This window comes from Lissotriton vulgaris, chromosome 2_1 (genome assembly GCF_964263255.1).
Source record: "Lissotriton vulgaris chromosome 2_1, aLisVul1.2, whole genome shotgun sequence".
NCBI classification, from domain to species: domain Eukaryota; kingdom Metazoa; phylum Chordata; class Amphibia; order Caudata; family Salamandridae; genus Lissotriton; species Lissotriton vulgaris.
The window spans coordinates 1,886,015,157-1,886,038,123 of record NC_141687.1 but is presented as its reverse complement, the minus strand read 5'-3'; positions in this window follow the sequence as shown (position 1 = coordinate 1,886,038,123).

Below are 22,967 nucleotides of genomic sequence, written 5' to 3'. Positions count from 1 at the left end.
TCTGACACTGTTCTTAATCTCTCAAAGCATTTGTAAAGGTGAGTAATAATTCATTTAATATAGATAGAGGCTTTTATGCTCTATTGGGAAGATTTGGAAGCAGATTGTGTTTTTTAATGTTGCTTTGTGTCATGTTTTATGATAATGCTTGGTAAAAAGATTTGGCTGCATAGAGGAATTGTATTTTGTAAAATTGAGAAGTTTCAGTACTAGCATGGAATGCTTGTACATAGGAGCTGCGCTCTGTTTCTAAAATGTGATGTGAAAAACGATTTTGGGGTAAATGAATGGGTTTTACATTTTTGAGAAGGAACAATTAGTGTCTGAAAGATTAAATAAATATATTTGAACCTTTCACAATGATGTTACCTGTGTTACCTCACATTAGGAAGCAGATTGAGCTTCTTTCTTGTTGGTTTGTGTCATGTTTTCTGATAATGCCTGGTATCAACATTTGCAAGATATAGGAATTGTATTTTGTAAAATTGAGAAGTTTCAGTACTGACATGGAAGGCTTGTACATAGGAGCTGTGCTCTGTTTCTAAAATGTGATGTGAAAAACGATTTTGGGTTAAATGAATGGCTTTTACATTTTTGAGAAGGAATACATAGTATCTGAAAGATTAAATCCCTGTGTTACCTCAGATTAGGAAGCTGATTGAGCTTCTTTCTTGTTGGTTTGTGTCATGTTAGCGCCCACCTCCGAGAACCCCACAGACGAGGAACTTCCATCAGGGTCGTGGACAAGCTCAAATGTATGTACAAACCCGCAGCCACCAATACTGGAAAACGTAAAAGGCATTCCGGTTTTCAATCTCTCTGAGAAAGAGATTGACCCCATGGCCATTAATTTATTAACCCGAGGTTTATCATTTGTCCCCGCCGCGAACTTTGACAAGTTTGAATTCACAAAAGATTTACATCTTTTTTTCAGAAAGATCCGCTTAAAAAAAAAGTTCTTGGAAAAACCTTTCATGACTGCACAGGAGAATAGATCTGGGCTAAAACCCCCCTCCTCCTTTACTCCATCCCTTGATATGTTGGGACCCGAGGTAAATATCTTTGAAAAGGTTGTCACCGCCAAGATAGAAAAAATGATCAAGTATGTGCCCACCCCTGACTCCAACCTTCACAGGGACGAGGAAGTTGTCCTCAAAACCCTTAGAGAAGACAAGAACATCACCATTAAACCCTGCGATAAGGGTGGGGGCATTGTCATTTTTGACACCAGCAAGTACATCGACAAAATGAATGACCTATTGTCTACCACTGGTCATTATCAGAAAATTATACTGAACCCTGAACCTGCTCTCAAAAAACGGATACTCCTACTGGTCCAAGAGGCCGTCAGTCAAGATTGGATCTGTGAGTCAGAGGCTGAATACCTGACCCCCACCAAAATGAGAATCCCCATCATCTATGGGGTTCCCAAAACGCATAAGAGCTGCATTGACCCCCCGCTACGACCCATAGGTTCGGCTACTGAGCCCTTGTCTAAATATATAGACAAATTCCTCCAACCTCTAGTTTCTGAACTAGAATCCTTTGTCAAGGACACAGGACACTTTATAAGCTTAGTGGAAGGTACCCCCTTCTTTGAAAACCGAGAGTTACTTGTCACCCTGGATGTTGAATCTTTATATTCTAACATCCCCCAGAGAGGAACATATGACACCATAGAAAACATCCTCTCCAACAGATCTGACATCACAAACTCGGAGTTCATACTACAATCTCTCGAGCTGGTCCTCCATGAGAATTATTTCGAATTCAATGACACCATGTTCAGGCAGACTAGTGGTGTCAGCATGGGGGCCAGTTGCGCCCCCAGTATAGCATGCCTGTACATGGGGGAATTCGAGCGCATTAACATCTTCAACGAAATGGCCCCCTTCCATGAAAACATCAGAGGATGGCGTTGATTTATCGACGATGTCTTTCTATTCTGGAAGGGGGACCATACGACCCTGAAGGAATACATATCATGGTTGAACGCAGCGGACCCCAATCTGCACTTCACCAGTCACCACAGCCATCAAAGGATCGAATTCCTGGACATTTGGGTCGAACATCTTGACAACTCCCTAAAAGTGTCCCTTTACACCAAGCCCACTGCCAGGAATACCTTGTTACAATACTCCAGCTTTCACCCCAGGAATCAAAAAGACAGTATTCCCTACAGTCAGTTCCTACGAATTAGGAGAAACTGCACTGACATTAATGACTATCTACAACAATTGGATATCCTGAAAGAGAAACTACTCCACCGAGGCTATCCTAGAAAGCTCATCAAGGACTCCTTTAAAAGAGCCAGATATGTGAATCGGGAGCTGATGTTCGAACCCCCAGTGTCCAAATCCCAGGAAAGACTAGTGTACATTACACGTCACTCCAACATGAACCACAAAATCCGACAGGCCATCAACTCTAGCTGGCACCTCCTCAATTTGGAGAAGGAACTAACTTCCCTCGACCGGCCCATATTCACATTTAAGAGAAACAGAAACCTAAAAAACCATCTGGTCAGGGGAAAATCACTGGGGGCCCCGACCAGCCTCCAGACGACGATCACCAATGCTGAGCCCATCTTTGGCAACCACCGGTGTGGCACATGTCATGCATGCCCCCACGCCATCATAGGCGACTCTGTGAGTACTACTGAACGCACGTTATCGGTGGCCCGAAACAAAAGAATGACCAACTGTCGAACTGCCAACATTGTATATATCATTCTTTGCCCATGTAATCTGGCATATGTTGGTGAAACTGGACGCGAATGCCGACTGAGAATTGGGGAACATAAATCCAACATTCGGAATAAAAAAATGTCTGCCCCATTAGTTCCCCACTGGCTGGAAAAAGGCCATAATGAAAAGAACCTTCGCTGGTTCATCTTGGAAAAAATAATGGCCCAACCTGGAATTGACACGACCAACCTCCGCAAGAAAAGAGAGGTTTTTTGGATTTTCATGTTCAACTCTGTCAGCAAAGGACATAACGAAGAATGTCCTTGGTCAAATGCCCTCCTGTGAAAACTCCCCTTTTTTACCTGATTCATGTCCCTGTGAAAATACCTATTATGAAATCTTTCTGCCAGTTTTCCCTATTTAGCTACCCTTGTTCTCTCTGCCTTATCCCCATTTGGTGATATATTGTACACGTGAGGCTCCTTTCCTAGATGGCTACCCTACTTAAATTCATCTTCCTGATTGTGATCTGAACCCTCATTAAAGAGCTCTCCCTCTCTTCCCTTGCAGCGTTGTTCGCCCATTTCCCCAGATAGTTTCCCATATACACGATGGATCCTTCAATATTGATTCATATGCCCCTCTGAGGACTTTTATTGTATATCTCTCTATGATCCTGTGCCCCTTTAAAGATGGCCGCCGTATAAATCGAGCTCTTCCCGCGGCTCCGCTGTCTTTGCTGTCGATTATCCTTCGTGGAAACTGACATTGACGCCGAGGCCCGCAGCTGTTTCCTATCCCCAAACCGGTTTAAAAAGAAGAGCTTTTCTGAAATGTTCTGTCCCTGTCCTGCCGCCGACGAGAGAGGACGCCGACCTTGCGACCCTTCTCTGATCTTCCTTTTATCCAGGTAAGGATCCTATAGTGTCCCGTTAAACTCTGCCCCTGACTGCTTCTATATTTAGCGCTCACCGTTTTTATTCTCGCCGCCTTCTATTGTTATATCCTCATATCCGGCCTCCCCTGATTACTAAGTGGATATTGAAGGGTCCCACCCTATAGCCCGGTCGCGGCACGGGACGCCGATTCCGGCGGCCACAGAGTAAGATTGCTTTTCATTTACCCGCTCCCCTTCTCCCGTTTTTGCATCAGGAGCATGACTCCTTTAGAAACTGACAGCATTATTCTTCCCAGGCAGGAACTTGCTGTTGGCCCGATTCCTTCCATCTGGTCTCTTTTTTCCTGACCCTGCCAGATTATACCCAAAGTGATCACTTGCAGAACGTTTGTTTAATCAGCATATGGTTCCCTCCCCCCTCAGGTAACATATCTTTTCCGCTGACTTGTATATGTTCAACCTAACCATATATTCTTAGTGGAATTGGACACCTCTTGTCCCCCCGATCTTGTTTGGCGATATGCAAATCTACATATTTTCCTCTGCAGAGTCTCCTCTAATGGGATGCGCCGCCCGTGAAGGAAACCAGAAAAAGATGTGCCCGCTTTCTAATTTCTTATTAGGTATTTTCCTTCATTTATACATTTGATGACCGGATTTGGCCGCCTGTCCCATCAGATCCAGAAACCCACCTATAAACTCTATGTAATTGACTCTTCCCGCAGATTATACCTAGACCTAAATAGCTTGAGCCTTACATTTGGCTAGTCCAACCCAAACCCCCCCCCCTTGAAACCCCTCACATACACATAATAAAAAATTCTCTTTGCCATCTATAGGACCTGTTTAATCCGGAAGCTCGCATGGTTCTCATCCGTATAGACCCGTGAGAAACCCCTTTCTGCGGGAACCTCATCTGAATTACTGAAGAATCTATGATGATTAGACTCCTCTATGAGAAAAATGGTAAGATTATCCTCTCCCCATTAATCCACCCTGACAGAACCTTATGAGGTTTAATACCACCTTATGGGCACCCTGAGGCTTCCCCTATTTATGTTAAGACCAAATTTTTATAACTTCTTGACACATATGTGAAACCCCTTACTACAGGTGTCGGTACCCCTTTGTAAATACTTTGAATCTTCAGTATATGCATGTTCAGATTGCCTGTGTGGTTGTTTCTGCTGGTCCTGGGTCTATCCGTTGTTGCCCTCTGTGTCCCTCCCATTGAGGAGAAATAGTAAGAATTCTTACGCCCAGAGTGACTATGCCTTCGGAGCCTTGATATACTTTTCAAATGAGCCTATCATCTTTAATCATGTTTGCAACATATATATATATGCCCAATGAAATTATATCACTAGCTTATCAAGACTTGTTTAAATTTTATTCATATTTGTATGTATTAAATATGTATCTAACAATGTGATTCACAGATAACAGATCTCTTTTTTATTCACAGTGTGTATGTCCCCCTCCCTGGTCTCCAATGCCCTGATGAAGATGCAGCCTAAATTGGCCTTGCATTGAAACGTGCGTTGGCGTGATCTACATGGATGGCCTTCAGTGTAGTATTTCCATTTACTGCACCTCATCTGTAACTGCCTCCATGTTGGTTTTTTCTACCCTAGCAACCATTGATTGTGATGTTGCAGGCCCCTAGGTCCTTCTATGTTTGTAAGTGTATGTTTGCATTATCTCGATAGTGAGAGAGATTGAGATGTGTATGTTTGCTTAGTGAATGACTGTGGGAGTGTGTGGACGCTAATAAACTCTTATTCCCTGTATGAACTTTTTATGATGATACTTATTCAGTCCCAGGAGGAAAACCTTTTTCCTGTGTTTGCATATATGATTTAGAAAGTGATTTCATGGACTCTATTTATGAATTGTTAATTCTAAAAAATAAAAACCTTTCTACTTTTTTCACAATTTGCTCTGAATGTGTGTGATATATCATTGGCTCCGAAGCATTAATTTATGTCACCCCCTCCTTCACTCTCTGGATCTCGCTGAAGGGACCATATAATCATACCCTGGCAGGGTAGTTCTCTCCTTCTATTACATTGTTCTTACCCCATTTTTTCCTGCCAGCACCCTAAAAAAGAACCCTTTGGGGAATCCCCTTCTATTTTGTTGATGTCTTTTGATAGTGCCTGGTATCAACATTTGCAAGATAGAGGAATTGTATTTTGTGAAATAGTGAGGTTTCAGTAGTGAAATTGAATGCTTGTACATAGGAGCTGCGCTCTGTTTCTAAAATGTTATTTAAAAAACGATTTTGGGGTAAATGAATGACTTTTACATTTTTGAGATGGAATAAATAGTGTCTGAAAGATTAAATAAATATATTTTAACCTTTCACAATGCCTGGTATCATCTTTTGCAAGATAGAGGAACTGAACCTTTTGTGAAATAGTGAGGTTTCAGTAGTGAAATTGCATGCTTGTACATAGGAGTTGCGCTCTGTTTCTAAAATGTTATTTAAAAAGCGATTTGGGGGTAAATGAATGGCTTTTCCATTTTTGAGAAGGAATAAATAGTGTCTGAAAGATTAAATAAATATATTTTAAACTTTCACAATGATGTCACCTGTGTTACCTCAGATTAGGAAGCAGATTGAGCTTCTTTTTTGTTGGTTTGTGTCATCTCTTTTGATAATGCCTGGTATCATCTTTTGCAAGATAGAGGAAATGTATTTTGTGAAATAGTGAGGTCTCAGTAGTGAAATTGCATCCTTGTACATAGGAGCTGCGCTCTGTTTCTAAAATGTTATTTAAAAAACGATTTTGGGGTAAATGAATGGCTTTTACATTTTTGAGAAGGAATAAATAGTATCTGAAAGAATAAATACATATATTTGAACCTTTCACAATGATGTCACCTGTGTTACCTTAGATTAGAAAGCAGATTGAGCTTCTTACTTGTTGGTTGGTATTATGTTTTTTGATAATGCTTGGTATCAACATTTGCAAGATAGAGGTATTGTATTTTGTGAAATAGTGAGGTTTCAGATAGTGAGTTTCAGTAGTGAAATTGAATGCTTGTACATAGGACCTGTGCTGTGTTTCTTAAATGTGATGTGAAAAACGATTTTGGGGTAAATGAATGGCTTTTACATTTTTGAGTAGGAATAAATAGTGTCTGAAAGATTAAATACATATATTTGAACCTTTCACAATGATGTCTGCTGTGTTACCTTAGATTAAAAATGTTTTTTGATAATGCTTGGTATCAACATTTGCAAGATAAAGGAATTGTATTTTATGAAATAGTGAGGTTTCAGTAGTGAAATTGAATGCTTGTACATAGGAGCTGCGCTCTGTTTCTAAAATGTTATTTAAAACACGATTTTGGGATAAATTAATGGCATTTACATTTTTGATTAGGAATAAATAGTGTCTGAAAGATTAAATACATATATTGGAACCTTTCACAATGATGTCACCTGTGTTACCTCAAATTAGGAAGCAGATTGAGCTTCTTTCTTGTTGGTTGTTGTCATGTCTTTTGATAATGCCTGGTATCAACATTTGCAAGATAGAGGAAATGTATTTTGTGAAATAGTGAGGTTTCAGTAGTGAAATTGCATGCTTGTACATAGGAGCTGCGCTCTGTTTCTAAAATGTTATTTAAAAAATGATTTTGCGGTAAATGAATGGCTTTTACATTTTTGAGAAGGAATAAATAGTATCTGAAAGAATAAATACATATATTTGAACCTTTCACAATGATGTCACCTGTGTTACCTTAGATTAGAAAGCAGATTGAGCTTCTTTCTTGTTGGTTTGTGTTATGTTTTTTGATAATGCTTGGTATCAACATTTGCAAGACAGAGGTATTGTATTTTGTGAAATAGTGAGCTTTCAGATAGTGAGGTTCCAGTAGTGAAATTGAATGCTTGTACATAGGACCTGTGCTGTGTTTCTTAAATGTGATGTGAAAAACGATTTTGGGGTAAATGAATGGCTTTTACATTTTTGAGAAGGAATAAATAGTGTCTGAAAGATTAAATACATATATTTGAACCTTTCACAATGATGTCTCTTGTGTTACCTTAGATTAGAAAGCAGATTGAGCTTCTTTCTTGTTGCTTTGTGTTATGTTTTTTGATAAGGCTTGGTATCAACATTTGCAAGATAAAGAATTGTATTTTATGAAATAGTGAGGTTTCAGTAGTGAAATTGAAGGCTTGTACATAGCTGCGCTCTGTTTCTAAAATGTTATTTAAAAAACGATTTGGGGATAAATGAATGGCATTTACATTTTTGATTAGGAATAAATAGTGTCTGAAAGATTAAATAAATATATTTGAATCTTTCACAAGGATCAGCTGTTGTAAGGCCAGTTTGACCCAATGCCCGACACTGGCACACATCCCAGCATCAACTCACATGACACAGCACAGCACCACCACACGAACATCACATAAGCCACCGCTGCCACAGGCCCTGTACACATGCATCCGCTCCCAGCCAAAGTCACCCTCCACAAATACTCACCACTGCCTTGCTGGCGATGCTCCTTCAGACGTGCATACAGCTCAGGATTAGTCACTGCCAATATGCGGACCAACATCTATCAGTACAGTAGCCAGAGACAGACTCAGGACCTATTGTAATCTCCCTCAATCCCAAACTGGGTGACACCTCACAAGGGCACTCTGCATGGGCCAAACAGATGTGATTGAATGCATACATGAGGGTGTAGAGGGTCCCTGATAATCTCACACACATGCAGGATGACTGCACTGAACCCCCTCGGTGGCTTGCAGACATCACCAGTCTCATGCATGTCTGGCCATTATTAACATCACATATCTACCTGTGTCTGTGCCTAGAAGCACTGTGTGCATGATTGGGCAGCATTCAATGAGCATGTCCTGTGAACATATGTGTTTGGAATGTGTATGGCCTCGGGGCACATGGACTCACAAACATAATAGCCATCTACAGAAGTGTGTTTGTGTGCAATTATACAGGGCTGAGATGGTGCATATCTTCTATTCAGTGAGAATGAACAGGAGCAAGGACCATGTCAGTTTGGTGATGTGCTCTGGTGTGGGTGGGCAGGCACTGGGCCTAGTCTCTGGGTTCACACTGGGTCGGACAACAGGGGCACACAGAAACATTAACCCAAGCAATTACTGTCCTGGCACCAACATGTCCAACATCCTGTGGCTCTGTATGGCTGACAATGTGACACACTCCACTCACACATACAACTGCAAGCAGGGAAAACAGTGACATTGGGACACACACACTCTCCCTCGCCCTGGAGACAGCTTGTTTGGCAGTGTATGACACAACCCCACACCCTCAGGCATATACTGCAGCAGCACAACTACATGTCTGACACCCCCCCTGCCCTCCAGCTCCCTTAATGATGATTTACCACTACACTGGGTCCACCATATAGCCATGGGTACTGTGCCAGCACCTCGTCCACCTGGACTCCAGCTCCTCGCTTGTGAATGGATTGGCACGGATCTTCTATGTCCTTGCCATCCCTGTGTATGCGAATAAACAATTCATAGGCAATCATCAAAAATACATATAAATGTGCGGAAGGTTTCACTTGAACACAGTAAACTAAATTGACCAAAATCTTTCGTGAATTTTATTTAATAAAATAGTTTTTATACATAAAAAGTTAAAAACCCACACAGGGATGAATCGTCTATGTCAAACATGCATATTATTGATAAGTATCATCACATAAGCAAAGCATTATACATAAAAAATTGGTGTTATACATATATACACCAATGTATTCAATCTAATGAACCAATTACTATAAAAGTGGAATCTTCTTAATATCTGTAAATATAGGGTGGTATGTAAAGAAAATATAATGAGATTAAAAGCCTCTAAATTCGATAACTTGACTAACAGTTCTGTGATTTTAGATTTACTTATAATGTTTGACTCTTAAATATCAAACTCATGTTTAATTCTATAGAGATGTTCATATTCTAGATGTTATATGGAAACATAGACATCTCTAACGCAGGGGTGGCTTATTTGGTTCCAATCTTCTCATTATCATAACCATTGTCATACCATAATGAGAGAAGCAGTACATATGCTCGAGCGTGGCATTACTTTAAAGAGACATGCTCTCTAACGGGTCAGCTTATGGCGCGTGCTTAACCTCTATTAGCCAGAGCCTAATTATTTTTATCTGTCTATGAAGGAGAAAACAGGCTGTCACCACTTGGGACTGAACGTCTCAACAACTTTGTGATGAGGAGGGCGCTAATTTTCAAGTAGCTAAATCATGTGCCGGGATATTCATACCTGTATAAAATGCTGTGAAGACCTCATATAGCAGGGATTTCAGGATCTACACAATAATGTCACTCTTGCGTGTAGTATCTTAACAGATTGGCTACAGGGACTTAAGGTATAGACATATAGTTTGAGTCATGATTAGTGTGGACATACCCTAAATCTACATCATCTTCCTTATATGGAATCAAAAAACTGGAGTCCTACTCACATACATATTAATTAGACCACTGATAGCGGTATTTATGTATTAACCGCAAATGCTGACTTGAAGTAGGACGATAACCAAACAGCTGGGTCTCTATGTGAACAAACCCGGTAAGGCTGTAATATAAAATAGAAGGCGATAAGACACTAATGTTATCAGGGTCACATGTGCCACAGTAACTCTTACGATCACTCTGCACATACCTATTTATATTGTAAGCAGACTCATATAGGGCGTCTATTTTGAGGAAGCTTGATGGCGCTTCTTGTATTAATCGCCGTAACGGGTAAGTGACAGCCTACAGAGAGATACAAAATAATGACTCTGTGATTTGGTTATAACTAGCGACTTGAACAGTTGTTCAGCCTTCCCTAAAACGAGCCTAAATGAAGCATAGCTTGACCGGATATGGTCCGTATACGGGCTGCCTCGAAAACTGCTGCTGTTGATGGCTGTGTTGGCATCTGAAATGGAGCAGGTCACCGGACCTAACTTCCCGCAGGACCCTCAACTCATGCGCGAAACACGCAATCGTCAATACTGGAAACAGGGAATGTGATACCTGTTTTCAATCTATCTAAAACTGAATTAGACATACACAGCATTAATCTTTTGACTAAAGGTTTATCTTATGTTCCACATTATCACGTTAACATTTTGGAGTTACATCAAGATATCATTTCCTTTTTCCGAAGGATTAGATTAAAAAAGTTTTTCAGTGATGAAGCTCTAGACAGGGAATCCAACCCCATTAAAACCCTGAGTCTTCCGTCCACTTTAAGCCCATCGTTAGATCAGTTGGGACCAGAAGTGGCAGCTTTTGAATTGGTCATATTACAGAGGCTTGAACAAGCTTTACACTTTATCCCAAAACCTGTATATAATCTAGACAAAAACGAACATGATGCCCTTACTTTTTTGAAGAAAAATAAAGATGTAGTAATTAAAAGTTGCGATGAAGGAGGAGGCATAGTTGTCATCGATGCCACTAACTATGAAACTAAAATGAGAACTATGTTAAGTGATACCACTTTCTATAGTAAGATCACGGGCAATCCTATAGTAGGAATTTCTAGAAAGATTTCCTTAAAAAGACAACATTATCAATGTCGAAAGGAGCCATTAAGCTTATAATCCCACTATCATTATTGTGGATTTTTAAGTAAGTTGTACTCTTTTATTATTAAATATGGATACACTTATTAGTGATATGTTACATACAATTAACTAAAGTTGAACATCAATGTCCATTTTTTCACTTTATAGGAATAATTGATCTAATCACAAAAAACATTTATAGACAAACGAAGAGAGTTCCTCTCTTGTTCACAAGATACATAGTAAGTTCTTTCAACCTTTTACATTTTAAATCAACAAACATCTGACGTAGGGAGTATGCCAAAAAGATGTCTTAGTACTCCTAGTCTAATATTTTTTCTCTATTTTTTGTTGTGACATAAACTCCAAATCTTATCTTAGGGTACAGAGAAGGTCTATCTGGACTTTTTCTTTCACTTGTGGTTCATTTCGTCTGCTTCCATCAATTATTTCTTCAGACATTGAAATGCCACTCATTATGTAAGTGCTCCAGTTTTAGATTCAAGCCATAACAATTTTATCAAGTATTGTCTCGATCTTTGCGAATAAGGAAGGGTTTAGAACACAGTACTTGTTATATGTTAAGTATATTGTAAAATGAATAAGTTGTAATATTGTGACAATTTATGTAGGTCTAGAATGTACTTTAGCTACACAGTGGATTATCATAAACTAAGATAATCATATAGAAAATCGGGTCTGGTTGTTTTAAAAAAAAAAGATTTTGTGATTTTATTAATTAAACAAAATGAAGTGGTATTCCAAAAACAAGTTTTTTAATCCAATGTAAATAAATTTTGTTTCAGGTATTGTGGTAGTTTCCTGCAGAAGGCGTGGGATACGCCGAAACGCGCGTTGATAAAATTACCACTTTTGTAGTAATTGGTTCATTAGATTGAATACATTGTTGTACATATGTATAACACCATTTTCTATGTATAATGCTTTGCTTATGTGATGATACTTATCAGTAAAATGCATGTTAGACATAGACGATTCATCCCTGTGTGGGTTTTTGACTTTTTATGTATAAAAACTATTTTATTAAATAAAATTCACAAAAGATTTTGGTCCTTTAGTTTACTGTGTTCAAGTGAAACCTTCCACACATTTATATGTATTTTTGGTTATTGCCCAGGAATTGTTTTTTCACATATATTTATCCCTGTCCTTGGAATCAAACCAACAAAGTTCAGGGGGCCTTTGTATATTTCAATCTTGCCATCCCTGTGGACATGGAACACCTGTAGTGGAAGTGAGCGGTGAGGGGTCCCAGGCAGCAGGCACTTGAGGCAGCAGCAGGAGAGGGTCCCAGGCAACAGGCACTTGAGGCAGCAGCAGGAGAGGGTCCCAGGCAGCAGGCTCTGTGAGCAGTGGAAATGAGAGGCTCACTTCGACAGATTTATAGCTCCCTGGGGTTGTTTGTAAGGTGCAAAGCTGCAACAATTAGTTGTCCAGGTCTGCCTCATTCAAAATCATCTAATGACCGCCTCCGCGGTGGTGGAACACGCCTTCCACGATTTTCAAAACTAAATCATGCCACCGCAATCATCGCTCCCATTGGCTGTAGGTAATGCTCCATGACGGTGATGCACCGCAGGAGCCCCGGGTGAGCTACCGCGCTGATGCATCGCTCAAAAGCATCCAATGGCTGTCTCTGCGGTGGCGGAGCACACCTTCCACGATTTTCAAAACTGCATCATGCCACCGCAATCATTGCTCCCATTGGCTGTAGGCAATGCCCCATGGAGGTGTCGTACTTTCGGTGGCCATGGGGTAGCTACTGTGATTTGGGTGGCAGAGCATGCCCATCACTATCTACCCATGTCTCCATGCCAATGGCTACTGCACTTGTGAAGGGGGTGGTGCTGGTGTCACACCGCTGTGGCCAGGTGGTAGCTACCACGTTTTGTGGCACATGCAATGGCAATGTCCATCGTGAACACTGCATCAGTACACAGCAGCAACATGGTTAAGAGCACATCATTGCACACACACTGCCATTATTCCATATAATCCACAAGTGGATGCATGTTATGTGTGACGCACATTGGTCTGTGGGTCCTGCCATGTCACTTATGCATTTGATGTTTGATTTGTTAAGCTGCTGTCAATAATTTGTGACAAATCAATGTGTTATGGGTCAGTGCTGACCTTGGCAAGGCTTGTCTCACTGTATGGTGTTGTTACTTACTTGTGCTACCATATCAGCTCATGTACATAAGTGACAGTTTTCCAGCTACTGTGATCATTGGGTTGTGGATGTGTGCCAAGTTCACATGATGCATTGAGGTGCGACAGGTACAGCAGATGGGTATGAGACAGTCATGGTCATTTTACACACATTTGTAGATGGTACGGTACGAGGCGTGCACATGTGAAATGTGGGGTTCTGTATGTGTGCATTCTCATTGACCTATGTGTTGTTTGCAGCACTTGTGTATTTTAAATGGAGAGGTGTGCCCTCTATGTGTCTCAAATGTCCACCCATGTAACCTGGTGTGTCACTCATCTCTCATGGCAGTCTTTGGTTTTCCGTGACATCCTTAACGGTATGTGCTGTGGCCATCTCATAATGGTTGTCATTGACATTTGTCAATTTACATCTCAACTAGGAGGCCTAATCTCATACGTCACCTGACAGTCCTGGAGGACATGGAGAATATAGTGGTCATTCGCAAATTCCACCTCGACAGACCAACACTGAAGACCCTTTGAGATCTGTTGGAGCCCAACCTGCAGCCTCATCGCCACTACCCAACAGCATTCACACCCACATACAAAGTGATGGCAGCCCTCCACTTTACTGCAACTGGTTCTTTCCAGGAGACCGTGGCCAGCGCTGCAGGGATGTCGCAACCCATGTTCAGCCTGGTGCTGAGGGATGTTCTTGCAGCCATGATGATATATAAGGATTGATGCATACATTTCCCCATGGGAGCAGAATTGGTCGGTGTGAAGAATGACTTCTATCCCCTTAGGCACATTCCCCATGTTGTTGGTGCCATAGATTGCACCCATGAGGGTCAGGTGCCACCACAGACAAATGATCACATTTTTAGAAATCGTAAACATTATCATTCGATGAATGTGCAGGTGGTGTGCCTTACGGACATGACCATATCACATGTGTGTACAAGATTCCCCGGCTCAGCCCATGATTCGTACATCCTGAGGAACAGCATGGTGCCCCGGATGATGGCAAATCTGCTTCCAGAGCGTGCTTGGATTATGGGTGAGTATGCCAGGTGATATGGCGTGCTGTGTCTGTGACCTGCTGCACTCTGCAACATTGCAATGTGTGTTTGTCATTCACAGGTGACTCTGCTTATCCCAGCCGTCTATGGCTGCTGAGCCCACTATGGAATCCCAGGACCCTGGCTGACATCAGGTACAATGAGGACCATGGCAAGACCCGACGTGTCATTGAGCGGACTTTTGGCCTGCTCAAGTCAAGATTACGCTGCCTTGAAAGGACTGGAGTTGCACTGTCATACTCGCCTGGGAAGGTCTGCAAAATCATGTTGGCATGCTGTATGCTGCACAACATGGCCATTCAAAAGGGGATTCCCCTGCTCTTGGATGATGGTGAGGACCCAAGGCCCCCGCCTGTTCAGGGCCCTGAGTCCATTGATGAGGACAGTGGAGAGGAGGAAGGAGTTCACATGCATCAATAGCTCATCACCCGCTACTTCACTTGAAGGTGGGTGAAGCGGTATGACTTGTACATTGTCTGGTGTGATTGCTCTTGTTGTGAAGGGCTATGCGCGGATGGTACAGACAGGCACATGTTGAGTCACCTGTGTGTGGAAATGTGGCAGCGACATTTCATATGTGAACGTATACAGAACTCTGTTTGTTGACACTTGCTGCACATTGTGTTGTCTGCCTGTAGACTTATGTGGATGTTTTGTGTAGTGGTATGTCTGTGATGCCACACTAACGCCAGTGACTGTTGTTCTGTTGTGTCTCCCTAGGTGCCTCGAAATTATCCAGGGCTACATACTGTACATCTTTTGGATACATCATGGACATTTTCAACACTGTAAATATATATATATATTTTTTTTATATATTTTTTTTCTTTCATTACACATTATGTCATATTCATAATACTAATACAAATATTATACATTTGTCAAAATAGTTTTACATTTATACTTAACCACGACAGATTTGATGAGATTCCTCCTATTATGCAATACAAAAGGGAAATAATAAATTACAATACATTCACCCAAAATCCACCTGGGCTTGTGATATACCGTCTGTGATTCCAAAACCATTTCAAAAACAAATAAATTACTATGTTTCCATGTTCTCTTTCCATTTTATAATTGGCTCCCAGATTTTTTATCCAAACTTTCTTCCCCTTTTCCCCTTATGTGAGTATATTGCCTTTTCCAAATGATACATTCCTAATAGATTTGAAAGCCAGGTTTGCATTACTGGGAGGACTTTCTCCAGCCATGCTCTTGCTATTGTCAGTCTTAATACTGCGGTAGCAATAAACATAAATTCTTTATAAATATAAACTTTCCCCATATCCCTCCCCAGCAGTATTAACAGTGGTGTTAATTGCACTCGTATTCTTAAAGTATTACCCATAAATTCTTCTATCTTTTTAATCAAAGTGTGAATTTGGGGGCAGGTAGCGAACATGTGAACAATATCTGCGTCTACAGCATTACATCGAGGGCAGGTGGTACCAGTCAAGCCTCCCCATTTAGCTATTCTAGCCGGTGTGTGGTACAGTGAAAACAGAGTCTTGTAATGTTGAGATTGGAGGGGGCCCGAACATAAAATGGTACGACCCAGATCAAGTGATTCCGTAAAATTTTCAGTCCCTCCCCCCAGTTTCACAACCCATTTGTTACTGAATTTATCCATGTCATCCACCTTCCCTTTTGCAAGGCTTGCATAAAAAGATCTTATTGTGCAGTCCCCACCTCGTCCTATTTTCTCCAGTATTTCAATGCGACTGAAGCCTGCTGCCCCACCCCGCTTATTGCTAAGAAAACTCCTTATCTGTAGAAATTTAAAAAAATCCCTCCTTGCAATACCATATTTACGGGTTAAGTCTTCAAATTGAACAATTCCCTCTTCATCCATTAGGTCCCCAATCTGTGTTATCCCTTTTTCCGCCCATCCAGGGAAAGATTTATTCTTATATAGCCTGGTATATCTATTGCATCTTCCTAGGTTCGCCCTTTTTAAAAAAGCATTCCAAATCTTAACTGCTGCTTCTACGGTCTTAAATCTAGTCCTTTTGTAATATCCGAACTCCACACAGTTTATTAAACAATTTTCTGTCTCGACCCCCAACACTGCAGAGTACACTTCCGTAGACATAATCGTAACTCTTTCCTCGAGTCCACCACCTCCAATTAGTCCCTGCATGTACTGTAGTGCTGCTGCCATTTGGTACATTCTAAAATCAGGGGCCCCCCACCCCCCTCTCTCTCTTGGAAGGGTCATATAACGATATGCACGCCGGGTCTTCCCATGTGCCCAAGTAAATCTATTCAATACATTCTCTAACAAATTAAACCATTTAGCTTCAAAAACCAAAGGGATAGTTCTAAAAAAATAAAGAAATTTGGGCAATATCAACATTTTTATTACATTAGTACAACCCAACAGAGAGAGATGCAGATTGTTCATTCTCTCTAAGTCACTCTTTACCTTCACCATTAATGGAGCCATATTACTCTCAACTACTGCTCTCAAGTCCGCCGATAGTGAGACCCCCAAGTATACTGTGGAGCTAACCACTCTGTTATCATCGCACCTAGTATGTGTATTTTTTATGATCTGCGTTTTGGCTCTGTTCAAACTATAGCCCGAAATCTGCCCAAACAATAGGGCCTCCGCTTCTACCTCTTTTATAGCTAAGTAAGGGTTCGATGTTAAAATTGCTACGTCATCTATGTACGCTAGTGTCTTCACTATACTATTATTTACTTTTATCGGTGGTATATCCACATTAGATTCAAAACGCCGCAATGACGGCTCCAAATATAATGCGAAAAGAAGAGGCGAGGAGGGGCACCCTTGCCTGGTCCCCCTAGCAATATTAACTGCATCTGAAAGCCCTCCGTTAACTCTAATTCTAGCAGTGGGGGTAATATATAAAGCCTGAATAGCTTTTATAAACGTTTCTCCTATTCCACACCATTTCATCACATACCACAGATAATCCCAAGAGACCCTGTCAAACGCCTTCTCCGCGTCGAGAAAAAGTGCTGCAACAGGGTCTCCTAAGACATCTGCAGCATCAAAGGTGGTAACTACCGTCCTAACGTGTTGGGTTGTTCCTTTACCAGGTATAAACCCGTGCTGTGTGGGGGTTACTAATTGTTCAATATTTTTTGCCAATCTGTTTGCCAGTATTTTTGAGTATATTTTTACATCTGAATTCAAGAGTGTTATGGGTCTATAGGACCCTGGAGCTTCTGGTGGTTTACCTTTTTTTAAAATAACAATAATATTAGCTCTGCCCGAGGATTCTGGAATAGATACCCCTAACTGTGCTTGCGTCATAGTGTAAAACATATCTGCCAATAACACGTCCTTAAATATTTGGTAAAATTCGGTTGGTATTAAGTCTGGTCCTGCCGCTTTCCCTGCTGGTAGACTTATGATGGCAGACTCTAATTCTTCCAGCTGGAAGGGGCCCTCCATTAACTCACGATCATCTACGGGCATTACCGGCGGTGGAATGTTCAAGAAATAATTTTCAATATTTTCCAGGCTTACTATGTCCTCCGGGGTATATAGATCTGAGTAGAACCTTCTAAAAACTTCCCTTATTAGGTTAGAATCTATTACCACATTCCCCTGTCCATCCCTTATCTCTTTTATTCTTGCTGCGGCTGTTTTCTGCCTAGTTCTAATTGCTAAAACTTGCCCTATTTTCTCACTATATTCATATGTTCTTTCCTTTTTCGTTAAATAATTATCTGCCGCTTTCCTGGCCAATCCTTCAACAGCTTCAGCTTTCAAAGCTATGATTTTAAATAAATGTTCTTCCAGCGGTAGATTCCGTACAATAGCCCTACTCAAGCAATCTTCCTCTCTTAGTAGTTTTTTCTCTATGTGTTTTCTCTTATCCCTTTCTCTATTCTGCCTTGCATCAACACTGTAAATATTTCACTAAAAACAAAAACTGCACAAATTCAAGTGCATAAGGTATTTTATTTACAAAGTTGACATGTGAGGGGTGCAGGCATATTTACATGAAGGTGGTGATGGAGCAGTGAGTTGACAGTCATGGTAGATGAGATGCAAGAGTAGACACCACATGGATGTGGTGACCCAGTCTAACAGACAGGTCCAATTCACAAGGCAGTGTGGGGAAGGACAGTCCAAACAGTCAATGCAGTAGGGAAGAGGGTTGCCATCAGGGCTGGCTCCATGACTGGCGTGTGGCTGGTGCTTTGCCTTCAGAGACTCCCAGGCTCTTCTTTGGATGTCCCCTTGATCGCTTTGGCGAGGGGGGGCCTTGCTGCATGGTCAGCGGCGTCTGAAGGCTCACCCCTCTCCGTGGCCACAGGGTAGGACGGTACACTGTCATCCTACAGCACAACAGAAGGGGACCGAGGTGTTGTTTGGGACGCAGGCCTGTCCCTCAGTAACGCCACTTGCTGGTCCATGAGGTCCACCATTTGTCCAATGCGTGTGTCGATGGACCTCATCCGCCGGAGGAGCTCTCGTAATAGTTCATCAGACCGGCCACTTTGTCCCTGGACATGTTCATATGCCCCGATGACCCTGGTGAAGTGGTCCAGGGATGGTGTGCCAACCCGTAACGAGAACAATAAACAAGAGATGTAAGGTCAGAAGAGATGTGTGCTGTTCTGAAACTAAGAACAAAAAGGGATCATGAAACACCAAGAAATTACACGAGGCTGAAAACTCCCATCAGACCACCATTGTGGCGGAATATCATCACGTGGGATACGGATGGTAGATCCAAATCTCGCCCACCCCATCAAGTGATGGTGCAGAGATGGATTTCTGAGGTAGACCTCTAGCCACAGTGTGTTTCAAGTAGGTGCTGATGGTGTGCAGTGCTGTGTGAAAAGTGAGTGATAAAGGTAAAAATAACTACTAGAACAGAAAATTTGTTTAATAGGCACTGTTCTAGTGTCAAGATTAAAATAACGCCTAATAGTCTGAAAATATGACTATATAAAGGCGCAGTGCAGAGTGGTCGACATGTTTCAGCTATATGGATTAATTTTATCCAGCTTTCTTCAGGACCGTGGTCTAATAGCAACTGCAGAGTAAGTGATAATGTGAGAGCGAAGCAAGGCAATATCAAATCAAAATATTCCTACCAGGAACTTGGGTCCCCAATGTAGACTGGTGGAAAACTGAATTAATCGTCCTTTCCTACAAATAGGAGAAATAGTGCACACAATATGTGGTGTCAAGAAATGTGTTTACAATGATCCTTGAGTCACAAAGAAAACAGTACAAACATGTATAAACAAGAGCAGAAAGTCTCATTGCTTGGCAGAAGTCAACTGTCCTCCTGGTTTGTATGACAATGGTCAAAATGGTACTGTAGAATTATTATACTCACCCAGCATTATGTGGGAAGTCACCTCACCTCACCCGGCACCCGCTGGGGAAAAATGAGGCCCCGCTCTGTTAAAAATGGAAGAGATGATAAAATGTGAGACACCGCAAAAATGAATTAATTGCGGTGTATTGCTAAGCTTTTGCTCACTTCCAAAGAAAAATTTTAACTATGTCCAGTTGCTCTCAAAATTGACAACTCCCTGTCAGACTACATGCCCAGACAAATGCTTGTCCAGAAAAGGTGAATCAGTCAAGAACCCAGTTAAAGGAGGAGTTCAACATATAGGATGTAGAGACCCACCGTACGTTTCTACCAAACTAAGAAAACAAAAGAAGGAACATAGTTTACAAATGTTCCAGCTAGGCAGTAGGTATTAGAAAAATCTGCATGAGCCTACCTGTCCGTCGGTACCTCTCGCCGGCTTCCGAGTGGGAGTGGAGGTACCGAACGGACGGTGAGCGCGCCTTTTTATGCCAGAGTTAATTGGATGATTGATTTCACCGTTTCGTTGTTTGCGGCGTAAAAGTGTCTGAGCCGATCTCAGAAGGGGAGCGCCATTGGTTAAGCCACTCTGCGCCTCGGCACCTGCGCTGATGATGTTGATAGAGACGCTGACACTCGCACATGCACGGTACGCTGGTTACACACGCATGTGCACTAGCGCGATCTGGATCGAACCGCGATTGGCAGAACACTACAAGTTTAGATAGTGTCTCTAGTCGGGGGGTGGTGTTAAAAATAGCCACAGATCAGACCATAATATCCAGGCTCATTATTAGGAGGCAATAAATGTCTCAGTGTAGGACCAGGTCTGTAATGAACACGCAACTCAGTCCATAGTCTAGGGGTATGTGTGTGTAACCATAAACATATGTTTAGTTCACAGGGTCAGTATTAGATAGGGGCACAATTTGTAAAACAATCAGATTTCAGTCTACATTTATTAAGGTTTAGATGTATATGACACTCAATGTTTTTGGTTCTCAGAGTCCAACAAGTTGCAGCCACTAAATAATTGGATGGTGTGATCATATACACGAGTTGTGCTCAAACATTATAAAGCCCTATGGAAAAAACGTGATCTGCCAGATGCTACCACATAGTCAACCATTATTCTTCATATGTGGGCAAGAAATGTAATGAACATAAAGGAGAATACAAACATAACTACAGTGATGTCCATGCTATATCATCATTAAGTCCCTTACTGTCACTTTTAAGGGAAAAAATCCATTTTTGTTCTTTGATGAATAAGAATCTGGAGACATCACTGATGTGGGGTGGGATAAACGGCTGTTATAAAATCAACCACCTTATGTCTTCTGCAGTGTGTTTGTGGGTCAAAAAGTGATTGGTCAATCGTGTTGATTGTTTATGACAACGAATCGTGTTCTTATGCTCCCCGATCCTCAATTTGATTTTTCGGGTGGTGTATCCGATATACCTTAAGGAACATGGGCAAGTTATAATGTAAATGACTCTTTCAGTGTTACAATTTGTATGTTTCTTGAGGAGCCATATCTTGCCTGTTCCTAGATCGACTTTGTCAGTTTTGATGGTCTGAGGGCAGACACTACATGAGCCACACAGGTAGTGGCCCTGTACTGGGGGAAGATCCCAGAGTGTTGTTGGTCTATCCCTCTCTTGTGCTCTAGGACTAGTGTGAACCAGACTGTCACGCAGACTAGGTGCTCTTTTAAAAGAGAACAAAGGTAAAGGGATGTTTGTGTCAGTGATGTTGAGAATACTCCAATGTTTGCTTATTGTTTTCTGAATTTTGTTGGAATGGACACTGAATGTGCTTACAAATGTGAGTCTCTCCAGTGGTGGTTTTACTGGTCGCCTTTCCAGGAGTGCCTCCCGATTGTTATTGGAGGCATGTTTCCAGGCTCTTTTGACTAGATGTTTGGGGTAATGTCGTTCCTGAAGTTGGTGAGACAGTTTGGTTTCATGTTTGTCAAATAATTCCATAGATGAACAATTTCTTCTAACTCGAAGAAAGTGGCCTACTGGTAAATGGGCCTGTAGTGAGCGTGGATGATGACTACTGTACACGAGAAGAGAGTTTCTAGCCATGGGTTTGGTGTAGAGCTTGCATTGTAGCCTCCCTGCTTCTGGAAAGATTGACACATCCAAGAAGGGTAGTTTTTCATGGGTGAATTCGAGCGTGAATTTCAAGTATTGATTTTGAGCATCAAGCCATTGATTGAATTATTGAATCTCTGTTGCGGAGCCTCGCCAAACCACCATGATGTCGTCAATATATCTCTTCCATAGCAACACTTGATGTAGATTTGGGTTGCTATGGTTGAGAACGTGATCCTGCTCAAATTGATGGGCATAAAGGTTGGCGAGGCTCGGGGCAAAAATACTCCCCATAGAAGTTCCAGAGATTTGCAGGAAGAACTGATCGTCAAATTTGAAGAAGTTCTCCATCATGGCTATTTTGGCGCATTCCAGAATGAAACTGACAGGAGTGATACTGTCCAGATCTCGCAAGGATAGTAGTTGTCTGACGGTCTCTAGGGTTTCTTCCTGCGGTATACAGGTATAAAGCGACACTACGTCGAAACTAACCAGCAGGTCTGTTTCGACGTTGAACTCAATTTCTGGTAACAGTCTCAGAACATCAGCTGTGTCCTGTAAGTATGTGGGCATTTCTTTCACCAGAGGTCTGAGAAAGAAGTCCACAAAAGTGGAGAGGGGCTTCAGGAGTGATCCGATCCCCAAAATGATGGGGCGTCCTGGTGGTGGTCTAGTGGGTTTATGTATTTTCGGGAGGCAGTAGAAACCAGGTGTGACCGGATTGTGTGTCACCAGGAATCCAGCCTCTTGGGGTGTTATCCATCCTTCTGTGCTGCCCTCGTCTACTAAGGTCTTGATTACTGTGAGTAGTCATGACGTCGGATCTTCAGACAGCAGAATTGGGTGTTGTTCAGTTGTCTCAGACATTCTTGTCGATACTGGACCATGCCAAGTACGACTGTGGCCCCTCCCTTGTCCGCTGGTTTAATTATTATGGACGGATCTTTGGACAAACTAATGAGGGCATTCTTTTCCCTCCTAGGAAGATTGTGAAAACTGTGGGGAACTCCATCATGTAACCCCATAGCGTCATGTGTGACTGCTCGTTCAAAGGTAGTCACCTGTGATGGAACTTGGTGAGCCAGGGGGGTAAATGTCGATTTAGGGC